The 17,743-nt window shown below is 45.7% G+C and overlaps 3 pseudogenes; all 3 read left to right on the top strand.

Moving 5' to 3' along the window:
* On the top strand, positions 6,873 to 7,244 carry ORNANAV1R-PS3544 (vomeronasal 1 receptor ornAnaV1R-ps3544 pseudogene; annotated as a pseudogene).
* On the top strand, positions 8,707 to 9,628 carry ORNANAV1R-PS3545 (vomeronasal 1 receptor ornAnaV1R-ps3545 pseudogene; annotated as a pseudogene).
* Positions 15,392 to 16,307, top strand: ORNANAV1R-PS4110 (annotated as a pseudogene).
* Positions 16,308 to 17,743: the final 1,436 nt, after the last annotated feature.

The raw sequence follows: 17,743 nt of genomic DNA, 5'->3' as shown, positions 1-17,743 counted from the left end.
CTCAGCCTACCTGAAATCTCTTTTATTGTCTGTCATCCTGGTAGGAATTCAAGATCCTTGATGGCAGGGATCATGACTATTAATTCTACTGTGCTTACCCGTGTTTGCTGCTCTTCACACAGTCAATATTATTAGGTTGTAAGCCTCTTGAAGGCTTAGATTCTGTCAACTCACTCTATTAGACACTCCCAAGCCCTTAGTACAGCAGCGTGGCATAGTGGATAGAGCATGGTCCTGAGAGTCAGAAGGTCATGGGTTCCAATTCCATCTCTACCATTTGGCTGCTGGGTGACCTTGGTAATTCACTTCTCTGTGCTTCAGTTACCTCATCTGTAAAATGGGGCTTGAGACTATGAGCCCCATGTGGGACAGGAACTGTGTCCAACCTGACTCAAGTGTTTAGTACAGTGCCTGGCACATAGTAAGCACTTAACAAATACCACAATTATTACTATTATTAGAAAATGCTCAATCAGTACCATTACATTGTAAGCTTGTGGCTCAGTGGAAAGAGCCCGGGCTTGGGAGTCAGAGGTCTTGGGTTCTAATCCCGACCCCGCCACTTGCTAGCCGTGTGACTTTGGGTAAATTGCTTAACTTCTCTGTGCCTCAGTTACCTCATCTGTAAAATGGAGATTAAGACTGTGAGCCCTACTTGGGACAACCTGCTTACCTTGTATCCCCAACAGTGCTTGACACATAGTAAGCGCTTAACAAATACTATCATTATTATAGAGAAGCAGCATGGCTCAGTGGAAAGATCCCAGGCTTGGGAGTCAGTCGTCATGGGTTTTAATCCCATCTCTGCCCCTTGTGAGCTGTGTGACTTTGGGCAGGTCACTTCACTTCTCTGTGCCTCTGTTACCTCATCTGTAAAATGGGGATTAAGACTGTGAGCCCCATGTGGGATAACCTGATCACCTGACCCCCCCAGTGGTTAGAACAGTGCATTGCACATAGTAAGCGCTTAACAAATACCTTCATCATCATTATTATTATTATTAAGCTCCTTGTGGGTTGGGATTAAGTCTCCTGACTCTATTGTACTCTCCCAAGCACTTAATGAATAATTTAATGCAAACAGAGGGCGCATGATATATGTGACTGATGGATTGATTGACTCGTATAAGCTGAGTGTAATTTACCCAACACTTAGAAGGGTAGAGGAGAAGTATCTTCTTTCCTCATGGGTCTTAAAATTTAATGGGTGAGTCAGGCTGACAAAACTGATTTAGAAACTGTGAGACCACAAACTTGAACAAGGGTATAACAGGTAGTAGTGAAAATATAACAGGAAAATAGATCATGGAAAATACAAAGAAATATAAATGCACATAAGTGCTTAAGACTGCTCTCCATATAGTAGGTGCTCAGTGAATGTTATTGTCTGATTGCTTAATTGGTTTTATGAGTGTTTTCTTCTAGAATGTACTGTACCATTGTACACTTCCTCTAAATCTGCTAAGGGCCAACCTCAGCATTCAATTAGGACTGTCAATGAAGATAATGAGCAGGAGGATGAGTGGAGTGATGATTGATGATGATGATGATGATGATGAAGAGGAGGAGGCAGAGGAGAACCAAGAAATATGTAAGAAAATGGATAATTTGCAGCACTAGGCTGAAGAAGGGGCTATAAAAACAGTCATGCATCACCATCACTTGAGGAACCACGCACATGCATGAATGTGAGCATTGCCTCAGTATCTGATAGCCCCAAATCCACATTTTAAAAATCCAAATTTCACATTCCTTCTGTCTCCATCCCTACACTGATCGTCAAGGACTTCAGTATCTATACTGAGTTTTCCTACAACCTTCCTGTGGCTTGCCTCTTCTCACTCCTCAACTCCACCGAACCTCGGCTCCAACCCACCTCACCCACTCATCAACATGGACACAGTCTGTATTTCATCATCTCTAGATATTGTACAATCTCTAACCCAGTTTACTCTGAAATTTCACTCTCCAACCACAACCCCCTCTCCTGAATTCTCTCCCACAGACCCACTCCCTACAAATCTTTCCTCTTCCTATACAGAGACAGCCAATTTCTTAACTCCCTCCAGTGTTCCAGTGTTATCATGGCCCATTTGGTCTCCATAACCACCTACTCTCCCTTGACAAATAAATCAATGCCCACCAACACCTTAAACATAACTAGTCCAAACAGACCTTCTCATATTCCCATTCAAATCGTGTCCTTCGTAAGACATACTCATAACTGGAGGCTACATCACTATCCTCTCTGCCTGAATACCAATAAACTTGGCATTACCCTCAACTCATCTTTCTCATTTAACCTACATGTTTGGTCTGTCACTAAGTGTTGTTACTTTTACAGTCACAACGTTTCTAAATCTAACCCTTCCTCTTCATCCAAACTAAGCTGATCCAGTTACTAAGCTGATCCAAGCATTTATCATATTCCCACATTGACTACTACTGCATCAACCTTCTAGCTGATTTTCCAGCTTCCTGTTTCTCCCCATCAAGTCCTAACTTTGCCCTGCTGTCCAGATCATTTATACATAAAACCTCTCCAGCATGGCGCAGTGGAAAGAGCACGGGCTTTGGAGTCAGGGCTCATGAGTTCGAATCCCAGCTCTGCCACTTGTCAGCTGTGTGACTGTGGGCAAGTCACTTAACTTCTCTGTGCCTCAGTTCCCTCATCTGTAAAATGGGGATTAAGACTGTGAGCCCACGTGGGACAACCTGATTCCCCTGTGTTTACCCCAGCGCTTAGAACAGTGCTCTGCACATAGTATGCGCTTAACAAATACCAACATTATTACTCTCAATCTCCATCTTCCTACTCTTCAAATCTTCCAAAGGTTGCTTATCCATCTCCATATGAAGCAGAAACACCTGCCCTTCTGCTTTAATACCCTAAATCTTCTCTCTCCCTCCTGCTTAACCTCACTGGTCTCCCAATACAGCCTAGCCCACACACTTTGCTCCAGCAATACTAGCTTACTAACTGTTCTATAATTTTGTCTTTTTCACTTCCAACTTTCTGCCCACGTCCTTCCTCTGACTTGGTATTCCTTTCCTTAGTGAAGCAGCATGGTTAGTGGAAAGAGTCCAGGCTTAGGAGTCGGAGGTTGTGAGTTCAAATTCTGGCTCCACCACTTGTAGTTGTGAGATTTGGGGTAAGTCACTTCACTTCTCTGTGCCTCAGTTACCTCATCTGTAAAATGGGGATTAAGACTGTGAGCCCCACAAGGGACAACTTGATAACCCTGTATCTACCCGAGTGCTTAAAACAGTGCTTGGCACATAGTAAATACTTAACAGATACTATCATTATTATTATTATTTTTTTTCATATTCAACGGATGACTACTTCCCCTACCTTCAAACCCAGACTAAAACCACAATTTCTCCCAGAGACCTCCCCTGACTATGCCCTCACAAATTTTATTCACCCCACCCTATGTATCATTTGGGCCTGAACCCCTTCAACACTTTGATTTTCATCCTGTCATTTGCGACTTATGTGAATATCCTCTTGCCACTTATTTCAATGATTTTCTCCCCTTATACCTGTAAACTCCTTGTGGACATGGATTATGCTTACCAACTGTACTGAACTGTATCTTCCAAACACTTAGTACAGTGCTCAGCACCCACTACAAGCAAAATAAATATCATTGGTTTGTTGATGGATAGAAGAGGATAGGAAATATCAACCATGAAAATAACATCATAGAAGACAGGTGCTTGGGTCCTAGCAAAGATGTATGTGGGAGCTGGAATGTTCCCAGGAGTGCTGAACATTGCACTGGGAATGCCACATCTTCCCATGGACATCTCTGATGGTCAATTAGCAGCAGGTAATTGAGGGGAGAGATCTAGACTCATCGTCTCCCAGCTCTGAGGGCAAAAAGGAGGGGAGCCAGGGCATTTCCAGGAATGCCCCAGTCTGCCTGTCAGAGTGGATTAATGTTCAATGAGTCACACACACACACACACACACACACAGACACACACACACACACTAATCACTCTCTGAGGGAAGGGAAAGATGAGGAAAGTGGCTGATAAATGCTGCCTCAGCCTTGTCCTGCCAGAGTCTGACTGCCCACAAGCTGCCCTCCTAGCCAGTGCGAGTGGTGGAAATAGGTGAGTAGGATGAAGACACCTTTTTCTGTTGGTGATCTTTTGGGTTGTTCCATAGGAACTCTGGGGTTCCGGGGTGGGTCCAGGGCTGATCACCACTGAAGAATGTTCTCCCAGGGCTCCCACCTTCCCATTCCCAGGACCTTTGGAGTAGAGGGCCCTTGGCAGTGGACTGGATCTCCTTCTGGCCAAGGTCTCTGGAAAGAATCAATTTTAATCTCGATATGTAGAAGGCAAAACGTTACCATACAGATGACCACTATGAGTTCAGAATGACTCCCAAATGGTGGGCAGGGAGGACTGGATCAGAGGCAGGTGGTTATACAGCATACATCTCCCTGCGCCTCACAGATCCTCCTCTGTGTTTTTGCAGCTGGGTTTTCTGGTTGTAGCGGGGCTGCAGTGAAGTTGGTGAAGTGAAGGCCAGGAGAAGATGGTCCCTGTCCCTTCTCTACCACCCTCCAAGACACCCCTGACCGAGCAACAATTTCAGCTCCCACTGGAACAGAACAGGTGGTTAGCAGATATGGCAAAGCCACATAGATCTCCCCTTCAGTCCAGGGGGCCACATCAGAGATGGAGAGAACGTAGAACACAGTGATAAATGGCAATGCCTTGCTCCTCCTGTCTGTTTCCATCTCCCTTCCTTATATAAACTCCATTCTCCCACTCCATAAATCCTTTCATTCTCCAAACACCCTCTCTCTGCCCTCCTTCTCTTGCTAGTTCCTTCCCTCGCTGTTGTTCTTAAAAAACAGAAACAGCAGACACTGTACTCCCTTGTCACTCATCCCAGTGAGTTTGATAACCCCGTCTCAGACCTGTGCCCTTCTCTTAGAGAGTGGTGCAGAAAAGGGAGACCCCCGAAGCTGTGGCATCCTCACTGAAGCAGTGGTGCAGGGGTTGAAGTATCTTTCCTTTAGCCTTAAAAATCTTAACTGTGCCCCGGGGCAAGACTGGCCAGAGAAAGGGGGAAAGGCGGGAGGGGGACTGAACATGCTCAGTATGTTCTCTGTGGCCCAACATTATTGTCCAGTGATTGTGTTTTGTGCCTCACTACCAACAGCCCACAAATCACAAAGAGTGGACAGAGTGAACCACAGGCTGCAAGGAGATGCCCCAACCCTCTAGAAAGTAGGAACAGGATAAGCATATCAACCTGATAAGCTTATATCAACCCCAGTGCTTAGTACAGTACCTGGGACATAGTAAGTGCTTAACAAACACCATAAAGAAAAAAGTAAATTAAATTTTTAAAAAATGGAGGGCCTCAGGTGGGGAGAGCTGTGCCCTGGAACTAGAGCTCAGATATCAACCCCTTGGATCATAGTGGATTGTCAGAGGACATACATTGGGATATCAAAGTTAGGGATGGATGTCCAAGAGGATGTCCGCAGTTCCTCTAAGGGTCTTTAGAGCTGGACCAGAGAGAGTGCAATGGGGTGACCCAGAATGTCACTACAATATGGTGTAGTGGATAGAGCACGACCCTGGGAGTTAGAAGATCATGGGTTCTAACCCTGGCTCTGCCATTTATTTGCTGCATGACCTTGGGCAAATCACTTCACTTCTCGGGGCTTCAGTTACCTCATCTGTAAATGGGGGTTGAGATTGTGAGCCCCACATGGGACAGGGACTATGTCCAAGCCCCTTTGTTTATATCCTCCCCAGGGATAAGTACAGTGTCTGGAACATAGTAAACACTTAACAAGTATTATTATTGTTGTTATCCTTATTTTACCAGGAAGGCACCCCAAGAGATGCCATCCCCAATCTTGAACCCCAAAATAATGGGCAAAATGATATGATCATTCCTCTTGAAGAACTGCTCCGAACAGACAGGATTTTTTTTCTTCTTTTTAATGCCCTGTCATTCATTCATTCATTCATTCATTCAATTGTATTTATTGAGTCCTTACTGTGTGCAGAGCACTGTACTAAGCACTTGGAAAGTACAATTCGGCAACAAATAGAGATAATCCCTACCCAACGACAGGCTCACAGTCTAGAAGGGGGGAGACAGACAATAAAACAGGTAGACAGGCATCAATATTATCAATATAAATAAATATAATTATAGATATATACACACCATTAATAAAATTAATGGAAGAATAAATATGTACACATTTACCCAAGTGCTGTGGGGCAGGGAGGGGAGTAAAGAAGAGGGAAGGAGTAGGGGTGATGGGGAGGGGAGGAGGAGCAGAGGAAATGGTAGGCTCAGCCTGGGAAGGCCTCCTGGAGGAGATAAGTGAGATGAACACAGTTAGATAGATAGATAAATAGGTAGACAGGTATTCTAACAAATGTTCTATCCCTCTTGCTGTAAATATTGCTGTCCATGTATTTTCTACTGTTTTTCAGTTTTTATTGTTTACCAGTCTTATACATCTGTAGACTCTCCCTTTTCCCTTTTCTTCTTCTTAGATTGTGAGTCCCCTGAGGGCCAGGAATTGTGCCTAATTTTCACCTGTGCAATTTTTCCAGACATTTAGTACAGTGTTCTAAATTCCCTTAAGAGCTCAATCGATACTGTTACTATGACTACCACTAAATAGCTAAATGCTTTCTCTTTCTAAATCTAATGACTAAATCTAATGACTAAATCTTTCTAAATGATGATGACTAAATGCTTTCTCTCTCTTTATCTCACTCCATCTTCTCTACACTCACCTACCCCTATAACTCTCCTCCTCCATGTTGCTCTAAAAGTTATTGCCACCAGTTTGAACTGAATATTTAAACCAATGAATTCCACTGAGCTCTCTTTCGGGATGCTGATTTTCTTGCAATTCAGCCTTGGGCTCTTGCTGAACGTCTTCCTCCTCCTGTTTTATATCCGTGTGGTCTCCACCAGCCACAAGCCCAGCTCCTCTGACCTGATCCTTGCCCACCTCCTCCTCACCATCCTCCTCCTCACCTGTGGAGTCTTAGAGACCTTGTCAGCTCGGGGGCTGAGAAATTTCCTGGATGATGTTGCCTGTAAAATCCTCATGTACCTCTCCCAAGTAGCCCGGGGTCTTGCCATTTGCACCACCTGCCTCCTGAGCATGTTCCAGGCTATCACCATCAGTCCCAGCACCTTCTAGTGGGCAGGAATCAAACTCAAATTACCCAAGTGCATCCTTTCATTCAATAGTATTTATTGAGCGCTTACTATGTGCAGAGCACTGTACTAAGCGCTTGGGATGAACAAGTCGGCAACAGATAGAGACAGTCCCTGCCGTTTGACGGGCTTACAGTCTAATCGGGGGAGACGGACAGACAAGAACAATGGCACTAAACAGCGTCAAGGGGAAGAACATCTCATAAAAACAATGGCAACTAAATAGAATCAAGGCGATGTACAATTCATTAACAAAATAAATAGGGTAACGAAAATATATACAGTTGAGCGGACGGGTACAGTGCTGTGGGGATGGGAAGGGAGAGGTGGAGGAGCAGAGGGAAAAGGGGAAAATGAGGCTTTAGCTGCAGAGAGGTAAAGGGGGGATGGCAGAGGGAGTAGAGGGGGAAGAGGAGCTCAGTCTGGGAAGGCCTCTTGGAGGAGGTGATTTTTAAGTAAGGTTTTGAAGAGGGAAAGAGAATCAGTTTGGCGGAGGTGAGGAGGGAGGGCGTTCCAGGACCGCGGGAGGACGTGACCCAGGGGTCGACGGCGGGATAGGCGAGACCGAGGGACGGCGAGGAGGTGGGCGGCAGAGGAGCGGAGCGTGCGGGGTGGGCGGTAGAAAGAGAGAAGGGAGGAGAGGTAGGAAGGGCAAGGTGATGGAGAGCCTTGAAGCCTAGAGTGAGGAGTTTTTGTTTGGAGCGGAGGTCGATAGGCAACCACTGGAGTTGTTTAAGAAGGGGAGTGACATGCCCAGATCGTTTCTGCAGGAAGATGAGCCGGGCAGCGGAGTGAAGAATAGACTGGAGCGGGGGCGAGAGAGGAGGAAGGGAGGTCAGAGAGAAGGCTGACACAGTAGTCTAGCCGGGATATAACGAGAGCCCGTAACAGTAAGGTAGCCGTTTGGGTGGAGAGGAAAGGGCGGATCTTGGCGATATTGTAGAGGTGAAACCGGCAGGTCTTGGTAACGGATAGGATGTGTGGGGTGAACGAGAGGGACGAGTCAAGGATGACACCGAGATTGCGGGCCTGCGGGACGGGAAGGATGGTCGTGCCATCCACGGTGATGGAGAAGTCTGGGAGCGGACCGGGCTTGGGAGGGAAGATGAGGAGCTCAGTCTTGCTCATGTTGAGTTTTAGGTGGCGGGCCGACATCCAGGTGGAGACGTCCCGGAGGCAGGAGGAGATGCGAACCTGAAGGGAGGGGGAGAGGACAGGGGCGGAGATGTAGATCTGCGTGTCATCTGCGTAGAGATGGTAGTCAAAGCCGTGAGAGCAGATGAGTTCACCGAGGGAGTGAGTGTAAATGGAGAACAGAAGAGGGCCAAGAACTGACCCTTGAGGAACTCCAACAGTTAAAGGATGGGAGGGGGAGGAGGCTCCAGCGTAGGAGACCGAGAATGATCGGCCAGAGAGGTAAGAGGAGAACCAGGAGAGGACAGAGTCCGTGAAGCCAAGGTGAGATAAGGTATGGAGGAGGAGGGGATGGTCGACAGTGTCAAAGGCAGCAGAGAGGTCAAGGAGGATCAGAATGGAGTAGGAGCCATTGGATTTGGCAAGAAGGAGGTCATGGGTGACCTTAGAGAGAGTAGTCTCGGTAGAGTGGAGGGGACGGAAGCCAGATTGGAGGGGGTCTAGGAGAGAATGGGAGTTAAGGAATTCTAGGCATCGATTGTAGACGACTCGTTCTAAGATTTTGGAAAGGAAGGGTAGTAGGGAGATAGGACGATAACTGGAGGGGGAAGTGGGGTCAAGAGCGGGTTTTTTTAGGATGGGGGAGACGTGGGCGTGTTTGAAGGCAGAGGGGAAGGAGCCCTTGGAGATTGAGTGGTTAAAAATAGAAGTTAAGGAAGGGAGGAGGGCCTGGATCCTCAATATGCTAATAGAAATGGATACGCCAATATACATGATAAGCCCCCAAAACAACAACAGTTTTCAAATAATGTTGGATCTCAAATACTCCTCAGAAATCAGTGACAGTGAAGAAACTACCCTACTAATTACAGTGGCCCTTACCATGAGGGATCTCTTCTTTGTGGGGCTCATGATTGCAGCCAGCAGCTACATGATATTTGTCCTGCACAGACACCATCGGCAGGTTCGTCACCTCCATGGGCCCAGCCACTTCCCCAAGGCAATGCCTGAGGTCAGAGCAGCCAAGAGAGTCATAGCCCTGGTCACCCTTTATGTCCTCCTCTATGGATGACAGACCATCATGCTGAGTGTTTTAGGTGAAAGAAAAATCTCCCATCCTTGTGAAAAGCCACATGGTATTTCAACTCACTTTTTCTGCGGTGAGTCCATTGCTGATGATTCACAGTGATAGGAGAATAAGGACATTGGTGAAAAGACAATCTCCTGTGTCTGACCCGGAGTCTTCTACAGTCCCAGAGTAGACACCTGCCCTCCCCGAGGGTCCCCCTCAGTACTCTCCTACTACAAACCAGCCCACATATGTCACTCCTCTAATGCTAACGTTCTCATTGTACCTCAATCTCATCTATCTTGCCTCCTACCTCTTGCTCATGCTCTGCCTCTGGCCTAGAATGCCCTCCCTCCTCTAATCCAGCTGACAATTACTCTCCCTCTCCTTCAAAGCCTTACTGAAGACACAGTTCCTCCAAGAGGCCTTCCCTAACCAAGATTTCCTTTCCTCTTCTCCCACTCCCTTATGCATCACCCTGACTTGCTCCCTTTATTCATCTCCTCTCCCATCCCCCCAGCCCTTATGTACATATCTGTAATTTATTGATTTATATTAATGTCTGTCTCCCCCTCTAAACTGTAAGCTCACTGTGGGCAGGGAACATGTCTGTTATATTATTGCATTGTACATTCCCAACCACTTAATACAGTGCTCTGCATAAAATAAGTGCTAAATAAATACAATCAACTGATTAATTGATTGATTAAGCTCCTTATGGGCAGTGATCGAATCTACTAACTCTATTGTAGTCTCCCAAGCACCTAAAAAAATTTATTTCACAGTGGCAATCAATAAATAGGAGTGATCGATTGATTGACTCCACGAGCTGAGTTTAATGTACTGAGCACTTGGAAGAGGACAGAAGAAATATCTCCTTTCCTCGAGGGTCTTAAAATTTAATGGAGGAGTCAGGCTGACACCCCCTCAGCACTGTACTCGTCCGCTCAACTGTATACATTTTCATTACCCTATTTATTTTGTTAATGAAATGTACATCACCTTGATTCTATTTAGTTGCCATTGTTTTTACGAGATGTTCTTCCCCTTGACTTTATTTATTGCCATTGTTCTTGTCTGTCCGTCTCTCCCGATTAGACTGTAAGCCCGTCAAACGGCAGGGACTGTCTATCTGTTGCCGACTTGTTCATTCCAAGAGCTTAGTACAGTGCTCTGCACATAGTAAGCGCTCAATAAATACTATTGAATGAGTGAATGAATGAAAACTGATTTGCAAACTGTGGGAGGAGAAGCTTGAACAAGGACCAAATAGACAGTAATAGAAGATATTAGAAGAATATGACATAATAGAGAAGCAGCATGGCTTAGTGGAAAGAACTGGGCTTGGGAGTCAGAGGTCCCAGCTGTACCACTCATCAGCTGTGTGACTTTGGGCAAGTCACTTAACTTCTCTGTGCCTCAGTTACCTCATCTGTAAAATGGCGATTAAGATTGTGAGCCCCATGTGGGACAACCTGATTACCTTGTATCTGCTCTAGTGCTTAGAACGGTGCTTGGCACATAGTAAATGCTTAACAAACACTTTTAGAGAAGCGGTGTGGCTTATTGGAAAGATCAAGGTCTTGGGAGTCAGAGATTGTGCGTTCTAATACTGACTCTGCCACATCTGCTGTGTGACTTTGGGCAAATCACTTCATTTCTCTGTGCTTCAGTTACCTAATCTAGAAAATAGGGATTAAGAATATGAGCCCTACATAGGACAACCTGATTACCTTGTATTTACCCCAGCACTTAGAACAGTGCGTGGCAAATAGTGTTTAACAAATACCATCATCATCATTATCATCAATAATATATATCAGAATAAATACAAAATGAAATATACTAGATAATTTCTTAGGCCTGTGCTCTGTCTGCAGTATGTGCTAAATCAATGTTAACTGTTTGATTGATTAATGGATTTTAAGAGTGCTTTCCTTCTTGAATACATTGCAATCTGTGTAACCTTGGGCAAGTCACTTCCCTTTTCTTTGCCTGTTACATCATCTGTAAAATGGGGAATAAGAGTGCAAGCCTCATTTGGGACAGGGTTTGTGTTCAACCTGATTAACTTGGTATTTTAGAACAGTGTTTGGTACATAGTAGGCACTTTAAAAGTACCGTGGTTGTTGTTATGGAACATGTCTACCAATGCTATTTAATAAAGTACTTAATAAAGTACTCTGCATGCAGTAAGGGCACAATAAAAAAAATGATTGATTGATGTTAGATGATGGAAAGTATGATCGAGTGAGATACAGAGAGAGACTCCAGTTTGGCCCCAGGCAGATCTACGATGTGAGTGAGAGCAGGGATGTCCCAGGATTGCAGGATATGTCAGTGAGGCTGACCTGCCTCTCCCTGGGTAACTCTGATGGTCTGTTAGCAGCAGGTAATCATGGGGCAGAGACTTCTGCTTATCTTGTCTAAGTTTGATGAGCAGCAGGGAGCAGAGTCTGAGCATTTCAAGATATGCCCCAGTCCAAGTGTCAGAGCAGATTAGTGAGTCACACACACAACCGCCCTCCTCATTACTCCCCCCCACACACACACACACTAATCACTCTCTGAGAGAGGGGAAAGATGAGGAAAGCTGCATTATAAATGAAGCTTCAAACTTGTCCTGCCCAGAGTCTAACTGTCCATGAACTGCTCTCCCATCCAGCATTAGCGATGGAAATGGGTGAATAGGATAAATCCGGCTCTCTCTGTTGCTGCTGATTTGGGCTTTCTATATCTACTCTGGGGCTTCAGATTCGAGCTCTGGGGTGGAAACCAGAGCTGGTCACCCTTGCAGAACCTTCTCCCAGGATTCCCACCTTCCCATTCTCAGGACCATTGGAGCAGAGGCCCCTCAACATTAGACTGGAATCTCTCCCTCTTGATGTCTCAGGAAATAAGTGGTTTCCAATCCTGATATATAGGAGACAAAGCGTAGCCATAGAGATGGCCACTCTGAGCTCAGACCAGCTCCCAGGTGTCAGTTGTCTGGGAGGACTGGGAAAGAGAGAGGTGGCTGGACAGGACACATTTCCCTATGCTCCTTGACTGCCCATTCCCCTTCCTCCTTCTGCTGCTGTGTTCCCCAGTGTAGCAGAGCTGCAATGATCCTGGCCTGGGAGAAGATGGTCACTGCCTCCTCTCAGCCACCCTCCAGGACATTCCTCACCGAGCAACTATCCCAGCTCCCACTGGAGCAGGATGGGGGTAGGCAAAGATGGCAGGCCCACCGAGATGAGATCACCCCTTCACCCCAGGGGGCCACATCAGAGGTGGAGACAGCATAGAACAGAGAGATTAATGGCAATTCCCTGCTCCTCTTGTCTGTTTCCACCTCTCTTTCCTATCTGAGCTTCATCCTCTCACTCCATCCCTCTTTCATCCTCCAAACACCCCTCTCTGCCATCTTTCCCTCGCCGATTCCTTCCCTCACTGTTGCTCTGAAATAACAGAAACAGCTGACTCCATTCCCCCTTTGCCACTCATCCTACTGAGTTTGATAATCCCCCGTACCAGATCTGTGCCCTTCTTCCAGATCATGGTGGAGAGGGGAGACCCCATCAGGGCACCCTCATCCAAAGGGTGGGGGTGCAGAGTCTTTCTTCCTCTCCAAGCTCTTTGAGCAAATCATCTACATCCTGTCCCAAATTCCTCTTCTCCAATTCTCTCCCAGACCACCTCCAACCTGGCTTCCATCCCCTTCACTCCACTGAAACCACCCTCTAAAAAGGTTACCAATGATAGAGAAGCAGCTTGGCTCAGTGGAAAGAGCACGGGCTTGGGAGCCAGAGGTCATGGGTTTGAATTCCAGCCCTGCCACTTGTCAGCTGTGTGACTGTGGGCAAGTCACTTAACTTCTCTGTGCTCCAGTTACCTCATCTGTAAAATGGGGATTAAGACTGTGAACCTCACGTGGGACAACCTGATTACCCTGTATCTCCCCCAGCACTTAGAATAGTGCTCTGCACGTAGTAAATGCTTAACAAATACTAACATTATGATTATCTCCTTCTTGCCCAATCCAATGGCTCCTACTCTATCCTAATCCTTCTCGACTGCTCAGCTGCCTTTGACACTGTGGACCACCCCTTTTTCCTGGATATGTTATCCAATCTTGGCTTCTCTGACTCTGTCCTCTCCTGGTTCTCCTATCTCTCTGGCCATTCGTTCTCAGTTTCCTTCGTGGGCTCTTCCTTTCCCTCTCACCCCCTAACTGCGGGGTCCCTCAATGTTCAATTCTTGTTCCCCTTCTATTCTCCATCTATACTCATTCCCTTGGAGAACTCATTTGCTTCCACGGCTTCAACTACCATCTCTATGCACGTGATACCCAAATCTACATCTCCTCCCCTGATCTTGTGTTCTCTCTTCAAGCTCATATCTCTTCCTGCCTTCAAGAAATCTCTACTTGGATGTCCTCCCATGACCTCAAACTTAACATGTCCATAACAGAGCTCCTTATCTTCCCTCCCAAACTCTGTCCTCTACCAGACTTTTCCATCACTGAAGATGACGCCATGATCCTCCCCATCTCATAAACTCGTAACCTTGGTGTTATCTTGACTCCACTCTCTCAACCCACAAATCCAATCTGTCCCCCAATCCTGTCTGTCTCATCTTCACAACATCAGCAAGATCCTCCTTTTCCTCTCCATCCACTACCATGTTAGTACAGTCACTCGTCCTGTCCCGCCCAGATTACTGCATAAGCCTCCTTTTTGACCTCTCAACCTCCCCATCCAGTCCATATTTCAGGCCGCTGCCCGGATTATCTTTCTACAGAAACATTCAGGGCATGCCAACTGCCTCCTCAAAAATCCTCAGTGGTTATCTATCCACCTCCTTATCAAACAAAAACTTCTCACTATTGACTTCAGGGCACTCCATCACCTTGCCCCCTCCTACCTCACCTTCCTTTTCTCCTTTTACAACCCATCCTGAACACTTTACTCCTCTGGTGCTAGCATTTTCACTGTGCCTCAGTCTCACCTGCATCACTGCCAACCTTTGGCCCACGTCCTACCTCTGGCCTGGAATGCCCTCCCTCCTCAAATCCACCAGACAATGACTCTCCCCCCTGTCTTTCAAAGCCTTACTGAAGGCACATCTCTTTCAAGAGGACTTCCCAGCCTGAAACCTACATTTCCTCATCTCCCACTCCCTTCTGCATCACCCTGACTTGTTCCCTTTGCTCTTCCCCCCTCTCCCCATACCCCAGCTCTTATATATATATATATATATATATATATATATATATATATATATATAGTTGTAATTTTATTTATTTATACGGATGCCTTTTTACTTTTTACCCGATTTGCTTGTATCCAAACCAGTGCTTAGTATGGTGTCTGGCACATAGTAAACTTAACAAATACCACTATTATTATTATTTTTATTAGTAGTGCTGTCCTTATTTTACTAGGGATCCCAACAGATGCCACCCCCAATCTGTAACCCCCCAAAAATGGGTTACAGTTTTCACACCTCTTGAAGAACTGTGCAAAACTCAAAGGATTTTTTTTTTAATGCCTTGTCAAATCTGTGGGATGCACAGGATAGAGAGGTAGTTAGATAGATATATGCTCTAAAAATGTCCTCTCATTCTTGCTGTATCACTGTGCATTTATTTTCTGTTGTTTTCACTCATCCATCTGTAGGTTATCCCTCTTCCCTTTTCTTATTCTTATATAGTGAGCCCCTTGAGAGCCAGGAATTTTGTCCATTTTTCACCTACACAATTTTCCCAGACACTCAATACAATGTTTGACATTCCATTAAGGGCTCAGTTAGTACCATTTCTATGACTAGTCCTACGACGATGTTGACTAAATGCTTTCTCTCTCTTTATTGCACCCTCTCCAACTCCTCCTTTACACTTTCCCTCTGCTATCACTCTTCTCCTCCACGTTGTTGTATAAGTTATTGCCACTGGTTTTAACTGAAAGTTAAAGTCAATGAATTCCACTGAACTCTTTTTTGGGATGGTGATTCTCTTGCAATTTGGCCTTGGGCTACCGGTGAATGTCTTCCTCCTCCTGTTCTATATCCGTGTGGTCTCCACCGGCCACAAGCCCAACTCCTCTGACCTGATCCTGGCCCACCTGGCCTTGGCTAACACCATCATCCTCCTTACCAGTGGAATCTTAGAGACCTTGTCAGCTTGGGGCCTGAGAAGTTTCCTGGACGATGTTGGGTGTAAAATCCTTATTTATCTCTACCGAGTAGCTGGGGGTCTTTGCATCTGCACCATCTGCCTTCTGAACATCTTCCAGGCCATCACCATCAGCCCTGGCATCTTCTGGTGGGCAGGAATCAAAGCCAAATTGCCCAAGTGCATCCTCCCCTCCTGGGCTCTCTCTTGGATCATCAATCTGCTCATAGACTTGGATTTACCCATATACATGAGAAGCCCCCAGAAGAACTGTGGCAATGTTTAAAATACTGCTGTGAAATCATCGAAAGTGCAAAACCATCTTGGCCATTATAGTCATGCTCTTTTTCTGGGATCTGTTCTTCGTGGGGCTCATGAGCACGGCCAGCAGCTACATGGTGCTTGTCCTGCACAGACACCACCGGCAGGTTCAGCACCTCCATGGGCCCAGACGCTCCCCCAAGGTTATGCCCGAGGTCAGAGCAGCCAAAAGAGTCATCACCTTGGTCACTGTCTACGTCCTCCTCTATGGAAGACAGACCATAATGCTGGGTGTTCTGGTCAACATGAAAGGAAAGTCACCTCTGCTTGTGAAGAGCCACTTGGTATTTCTACTCACTTTCTCTGCCTTCAGTCCCTTCCTGATTATTCAAAGTGACAGGAGAATAAGGACATTCTGGAAAAGGGAATCACCTGCTCCCAACCCAGATCCCTCCTAGCTTTTGAGGATAATTGCCTTTCGAGGATAATTGCATGCCCTTCCCTAAGTCCCTCTGTGAGCAGCATGGATGAGTGGATAGAGCATGGGCCTGGGAGTCATAAGAGCCTGGGTTCTAATCCCAGCTCTGCTATATGCTTGTTGTGTGACCTTGGGCAAGTCACTTCACTTCTCTGGGCCTCAGTTATCTCATCTGAATAATGGGGATTAAAACTGTGAGCTCCATGTGGGACAGGGACTCTGTCCAACCTGATTAACTTGTATCTAGCCCAGCATGTAGAGCAGTGCTTGGCACATAGCAATCACTTAAAAAGTAACATAATTACAATTATTATTTTAGTGGATGTGAGAATCATATCATCCTTGGTTGTGGTATCACTTATTCCATGTGTTTATTGGTATATAAAATAGCAATGTTTAAATGAGTGACTGGTCTGAACTTTTGTGCTCCTCTTCCCGGCCAAATTCCAAAGCTATCTACCCGATCAGTGCATGGATCTCTGTGGATGACAGCTCCCCAAGTTCTTCAGCCTGGAGACATCCTCCAGGACCAGATTCCCCCAGGAAAAAGATGGCAGAAGAGACAGCAGGAGTCAAGGCATCATAGGTGATAGGAAGGCTGACCAGAGGTTATGGAGTTTCAAATCACTCACTGGCTCTTTGCAAATGGTTCAGAGCTCTCATTTGCAGATAAAGGACGTTGTGGAACTTCCCTGAGGGGCTCCAGCTTCCCCACATTCAGTCAACAGCAGAAGGTACTAGCCAATTTCCCTGGAGACATCTCACTTGAAATCTCTTTTATCTCTTTTATTGTCTGTCCCTCCCAGCTAGAATGCAAGCTCCTTGATGGTTGGGGTCATGCCTACAAAATCTAATGTGCTCACCCAAGTGCTTAGTGCTTTTCACACAGTCAATAGTATTAGGATCTAAGTCTCTTAACAGCAGAGATCCTTTAAAACCACTCTAATAGAAACTCCCAAATGCTTAATATGGTGCTCTGCACATATGAAATACTAATTCCGTACCCTTACATTATAAGCTTTTTGTGGGCAGGGATTGCATCTCCCAACTCTATTGTACTTGCCCAACAACGTAATCAAGAATTTAGCACATACGGTGGGCATTCAGTCAAATATGATCAGTTGGTTGACTCACATAGCTTAGTGCAATATCCTGAGCACTTGGAAGAGTACAGAAGAAGTATCTCCTTTCCTCACGGGTCTTAAAATTTAAAAGGAAAGAATTTGTAAACTGATTTGCAAATTGCGGGAACACAAACTTGAATAAATAGGAACAGGTAGTAGGGTAAATATATCAGGATAAACAAATGTTGGAATATACAAAAATGGCTAAATGTATCTGAGTACTTAGGACTGTATTCTGCACAGAGTAGGTGTCCAATAAATGTTATTGTCTGAAAGTTTAATTTAGCTCATG

This window comes from Ornithorhynchus anatinus, chromosome 15 (genome assembly GCF_004115215.2).
Source record: "Ornithorhynchus anatinus isolate Pmale09 chromosome 15, mOrnAna1.pri.v4, whole genome shotgun sequence".
NCBI lineage: Eukaryota > Metazoa > Chordata > Mammalia > Monotremata > Ornithorhynchidae > Ornithorhynchus > Ornithorhynchus anatinus.
This window is presented reverse-complemented; position numbering and strand designations above follow the sequence as displayed.